Raw genomic sequence first — 6,195 nt, 5'->3', positions numbered from 1 at the left:
GGCGGGGCAGGTGGGCGGCGGGAGGAGCCCGACGGGAGGCCCCGCCTGCGGGGGGGCTGGACTCCGCGACCCGGCCCGCCCCCCGCGCGCCGCGCCCCCTCCCGCGGCCCGCGCCCCGCCCCCCGCGCCCCCGGCCCGCAGACGCGCCCTCCGCGCCCTCCGCGCCCTCCGCGCCCTCCGCACCCCGCCCCGCGCCTGGCTACGCGGACCCCGCACCCTGCCTCGCGGGGCGACCCCGAGCGCCTTCAGCCTCCCAGATGCCTCAAATGAAAACGCCTCTGGTGGTCAGGAGACATTTTCTCCATCTCTTGGCAAGTGGGAATAAAGGCATTTTAGGCAACTTTGCTATTTCCTCCTGGTCCGAAAGGTACCGTCTAAGTGGAAACGGTGCCTTCCCGTAGGTAGGAACGCAGGTCAGGACAGCTCTCTGGCCCCTCGTCTCCCTCCGCCAGCAGAGTACCCCCATTTAGAAACGCCGTCGTGGTTGCGGGTAGGGCTCCATATGGGAGTGGGCTTGGTAGCTACTGCTTTGTTGGTTAGCATTTTTAAAACTTTTGGGAAGTATAAATATGTACAGAAAAAGTGCAGCTGTGAGGATAAGTTTTCACAAAATGTATTTTCACAAAATAATGGGCATCCAGATCAAGTGGAAGACACTGTGCTGACCTCTAACCGCATCGATTAGTTATGCCTGGTCTTGTACTTTATGTAAATGACATCACACGTACTTGGACAGCATTTTAATGGTTACAAAACACTTTGCAGAAATGGAGCCTCGGGAGATGGCCAGGACTCCCCCAAGGGACTGAGAGTGCTCCCAAGCCTGCCTAGTCCCTTAGGCAAGTTAGTGCCAGGGGGCCCTGGGTAGATCCCTCTCCAAAGGCTCCCCTGGCTCTTTCCCAGGGCACCCCCCCCACCGGGGTAGCACATCTGCATGCAGTGGGGAGGGGTTCCCCTCCCAGAGCATCTGCCCCGAAGGCTGAAATGGTGCCTGAGGCTTTGGGGCTGAGGGAGCAATAGCACAGCAGGCCTCTGCCTCCTCTTGGTGCGGTGTGGACCTGGGGCTCATGAGGAGGGCCTCCTGCCTGCCTCTGGGCGCGCGCAGGCCAGTACTGCCTCACTCAGTTCACAGAAGCACAGCGGTCTGGTTTCCCGATCAGAAGCTCTGCAGCCTCAGCTGTCCACAGTGCCAGGAAGGCCTGTCCTGACGGAGTCCCTGGGGTCAGTGGCCCCGGGGGCCCTGCCCAGCCCTGCCTACCAGGAGGTAACTCCAGCAAAACCCCACAGCACCCCCTCTGCCATCTGGCTTTCCAGGGGGACCTGGACCCCTCAGCCATACTGGGGTGGGGGTACATTTCCCATGTGCTCTGCAGGGGGCTTCTCGAACTCAGCCAGACAAGGTCTGTGTGTGGTTCTAGGTCCCTGGATTCTAACAACTCTGGGCCTGGGGTCAGGTTCTAACACCCTTTGCCCCAAGACTTCTGGGTTCTGGCTCTAAGTTCTGGGGGCTCCAGGCTGTTTCCTCCACCACAACATTCTGGAACTACCTTCCCAGCCCTCTATATCCTGCCGTGAGCGCGCCAGGCCACAGCCTGTGCGGGATCTGATCCCCTGCTGCCGCCATGGTGTTGCTGACTTGTGGTTCTGGTGTTCTTTGTCCTGGTTCTTCCAAGAGCTGGGGTTCTACCTGGCTGAGCTCTCTGTCCTCTGACACCCCCCCCCCCGGTTCCAGCTCCCTGGAGATGCTCAATCTGCTTTCTAGACCCCCTCTCTGGACTGCTTGGTCCTCTCTCCTCTGGGGTCTAGCTTTCTCTGCACTAAAGCTGTAACTTTCTGGGCCTTCTTTCTCCTAGAGACTCCAAACACAGGAAGATCAGTGAGGGTCCCCTGAGAGGAATTTTGGGGGCTGGGGAGGGCTCGGACATGGGCATAGGTACATTTACAGCCTCTAGGAAGGGTGGGCCTGGTAAGGGGGAATGTTGTACCAGGTCACATGGTACCCTGGACATGGCTGATTGGGCCAGAGGTGGCCACCTGGCCGAGCCCATTCCATCAGGTTTGCTGTCTTGAGAATCTGAATTGAGACAGGCAACACCTATGGGGCCCTGCAGCCCTGCAGTCATGGAAAGTCAGTCTGAGTGGGTATGGAGCCTTCTGATTGTTGAAGAGCAAGAATGAGGGGGACCCCTAGAGGCAGCTGGTCAGTGGAGGGGACCCCAGAGCAGAGAGGGAATGGAGAAGGTGGCTTTGTGACTGTGGGACAGCTCCGTCTCCACTGCCTGCCCTTGGCTTCCCCCAGAGTCCCTGCTCCTGTGGTAGCCCTCCGACTTGAGTCAACCTGACTGGCTGGCTGGCTGCTCGTCTGAGCCAAACCTCAGGCAGACCAGGAGCAGTGACCTTGTTCCCCACGCCCAGGACGCCAGAGGCTGCCCCTTTGGGGCCTGAGACAGCCCCGCTGCCCTCCTGGCTCGTCCAGCTCCTCCCATCGTGGAAGGCCAGGGCCCCTCGGGCAGGCAGACAAGCCCACCGCCAGCCCTTCCCCCCTTCCTATCTTAGTCATGGGATGCTGCTTTTGCTTCTCTCCCAACACGAAATCTACCACAACTGGCCGACAGGGCGCCTGGGCAGAAGCCGGCCGGCAGACATGTTTTGTTTGGCCAAGCACAGTGCTTCAAAAGAATTTGAATTGGTTGCCAATTTTGAAAAGTCAGATTTCACATAAAAATCCAGATTTCTGGCTTCTATGGACAAACCAGAGGAGCCTGGCAGCTCTGGACCCCTATTCCTGAAGGCTCCGTTCCTGAGTTGTGTGTGCCCTCAGCAAACACACATCCCTCCACCCCCCTCCCCACGGTCCCCACCGCGGCCTATCACCTCACGGGGAGGAAAGTGAGCTTCTCCCCCAGCCCAGCCCTTCCCGGTCCTGTTCCTCTGCCCCCTACCACATCCTCCACGTTACTGTCTCCTGACGTCCTACCCACTCCCCAAGGCCTCCCTGCCTCAACATATCCAAATTCCAGATGACTCTCTGCCTCCTTGCTCCAACTGTCCTGGGATGGGATCCCACTGTCCTGTCTTCCCCACCAGATGGCTTAGGGAACAACGGAGGATACACAGCTCCGGCCTGCTCAGGACTCTGCTATCCAGACCTGGCCCAGCCCCCTGCAGTGTGATGTAACCCCAGATGGCAGCCACCACGTCCACTGTGGCTCCTGGGCACCGACGGTGAGGCCAGCCCCAATCCAGATGCGCTGTGGGTGTGAACTACACATCCCATCTTAAAGGCTTCGTGGGGAAAAGAAGGTAAAATCTCATCGAGGATTTTTCATATTCATTGCACGTTGTGGTGGTGATGTTTGGAAAGCATTGAGTTAAATGCAAAGTTTATTCAAATTAGTTTCGTTTGCTGGTTTTTAATCTTTGTTTTGTTTTTTAATGTGGCTACTAGAAAATATTAATGACGAAAGTTCTATTGGATAGCTCTGTTCTGAACAATGGAGAGGGAGGTGTGTTCATTTGCCTGTCATACAAACGAAGCTCAGAGGACTGGGGCGCTTGCCCAGGTCACGCAGCTGTGTGAGTGACAGCTCCAAGTCTGTGCTCCTAACCATTACACAACACTGCCCCAGGGTGCCCTGGGGCACCTGACACACAGAATTCATCCCCCATTGTCAGGTAAGTGCCCCCTTTCTCTCCTGCCCCCCCCAACACAGGGTATAAGAAACCACCTGTTTTCATTCCTCAGAGGAACCCCTCCCTGTGAGCCCCCTTCAGTGAACCCTCCTGCCCAAAGGAGGCAGAGCCTCTCCTGCCCACCACCTCCCAAACCCAGGCCTGGCCACGCAAAGGCTGCCCCTCCCAGGAAGCAGCTGTGGCCTTAAATGCCTGCTCCCACGCAGACCCAGCCCTCCTAGGAGCCTGTCCTTGCTTGGGCAACTGCCACCGGCTGCCTAAGGCCCTTTCACTAGGGTAGCCTGTGAAAGGACCCGATCTGGCTCAGACCTGGCCTAGAGCCAGAGGGCATGGCCTGGACAAATGGCCTGGTTGGCCCCAGGAGCTATCTGCCACTCCCTACCCTGGGCACTGGTCAGAGCACCACAGGTGGTCTCGGAAAGAAATGTGGACCCCTTCCCAAAGCCCCATGAAGCATTTTGGGGTGGGGTGGTCAACTGGGGACCCAGCTGGAGCAAGGAGAGTGGACCACGGCCTCTGACACCGTCCCTGCCTGAAGCCTAGAACCATCACTGGCATCATCTCCTGGGGCCTGGAAACCCCAACCACTACCCTGCCCGCCCACACTCCTCAGGCTCAGTCAGAAGGGGTGGGAGGACGCATTCAGAATTCCTTTCTGGGGCCAGAGAAACTCTGTGGACAGAACATGCAGGCCTGGAGCCAGCCGGCCACTTCCTCTGGCTGAGGCTCCTATAGGCACCTGCCCATTTGCCCACCACGGGCTTCCTGCTGAGGCTCCTTGGAGGAACCGAGAGTGACCGCGGAGGAACGGGAGCGGGGCTGCAGAACTGGGTTTGAGATTCCCACCCAGGACAGGCCCTCTCCGTGCATGGGGCCCACCCCCATCATGGGGCTGTGCAGGCGCCAGGCTCACCACCCACCCCAATGGACCCAGGCCAGGGGCCAGCTGGCTGCAGAGGACAGAGCCCACACAGACAGCTGTGTGCCCGCTCACCCACCCAGCGCGTCTCAGCTCATGCCCGATGTCTGCTCACATGCCACGAACCACCCACTGTGTGCCGGGGCCTCCCTCCCAGCCAAGGTGGAGAGCCCTGGGTACACTGTGGGCAGGCCTTGTGTGAGGGCAGGAGTTGTGTATCTGGGCGCCCCCACTCCCGACCCTGCTTCCAGTATAAAAGGGACACCAAGAATCATCCCTGCCTCAAAGAGTAGGCATGAATCTAGATCCTTTTTAAAGCCTTGGCGCTGGGCGAGTCCCCTCTGCATGTTAGCTGTGGGGCCTCAGAACTGGAAGTGGTTGGTCAGCACAGGGCCGCGGCGTCCCAGAGGCAGGAGGGACTGGGGAAGGCGGGGGGCGGGGGGGCGCGGGCGTCACAGACTATGCCCCAGAGCCATGCTGACTGGTGAAGGCATCCCAGGCAGAGGTCCCCAGCAGCAGCAAAGCTTGGGCTCCTCTCGATGACTGAGATGGAAAGAACACACAGGAGCAGAGGCCCCTACTGGGCCTCCCTGGCTTGTGGCTGGAAGAGGCAAAATGACCTCAGGCAAATCTCTGGCCCTGTTGGGACCTCGGCCACCTTCCCTGCTTCAGGGGTACAGGTATAAGCAGATAGGACTCCCACAGCCTCTCCCCCCAGGCACCCTCCCCCAAACCCACCCTCTGGCTCCAGAACAGGGCCTGGCTGAAGGAAGAGGGGATCTTCCCCCCAGGTCGGCCGGCCACCACACCCCACCTGCCCTGTGCCATCCTCCTGCCACCCCCTGCTCGACACCCTGCCCTGCAGCATGGGCTCCTCCTCACGCGGTCCTGCCCTCTCAGCCACCTGCACACACCCGAAGGTGCCCGGTGCTCTTGGGGTCCAGGTGGGCACTGTGCCTGCCCCCCCCCAAGCAGCCACATCCCCCTGTCCACTTTGGCTGGTGGGACTGGAAGCAGGAGGGGTGCTGACACCGCCTGGGACATCCGTTGTGGACGCCCGCCCAGCATCCATCCTCTGGGGACAGCGTTTCCCATCGAGTTTGTGGTGTTGCGCGGTGGAGCCCAGGCCTGCCCAGCACTCCCCATGCCCGCTGGCGCAGGAATGGGTCAGAGAAGGCCCACACCAGGCTGGGAAGCTGCACTCGGGAGAGGGGCCCGCTCCTCCGGGCCTGTGGCCTGGGAGGCCAGCGCCTGGGGCCAGGGATGAGGCAAAGAGGAGAGCACCAGAGCCCGGCTTCTGCGGGCCAGACCTCATAGACTGGGGTCGCCAGCCGGAAGCTGAATGTTCTGCTGGGCCTCCGATTAGCTGAGCTCTGATAACATGATGACAATAATGACAGCAGGCCATGGTGCCCTTGCTCTGGGCCACACCGCGTTGGAAGTACTCCACGTCTCCCCCGGTTAATCCTCTCTGTCACCCCGGGTGCCACTGGCGTCATCATCCCATTTATAGGACTTTCTTGACCTCTCACATCTGAGAAGGGAAAGGGCCATGGGAGGCATCCAGACTCAGCATCCCCGTC

The sequence above is a fragment of the Ursus americanus genome, chromosome 33, assembly GCF_024610735.1.
Source record: "Ursus americanus isolate L20-20 chromosome 33, mUrsAme1.1.p, whole genome shotgun sequence".
Taxonomy (NCBI): domain Eukaryota; kingdom Metazoa; phylum Chordata; class Mammalia; order Carnivora; family Ursidae; genus Ursus; species Ursus americanus.
This window is presented reverse-complemented; position numbering follows the sequence as displayed.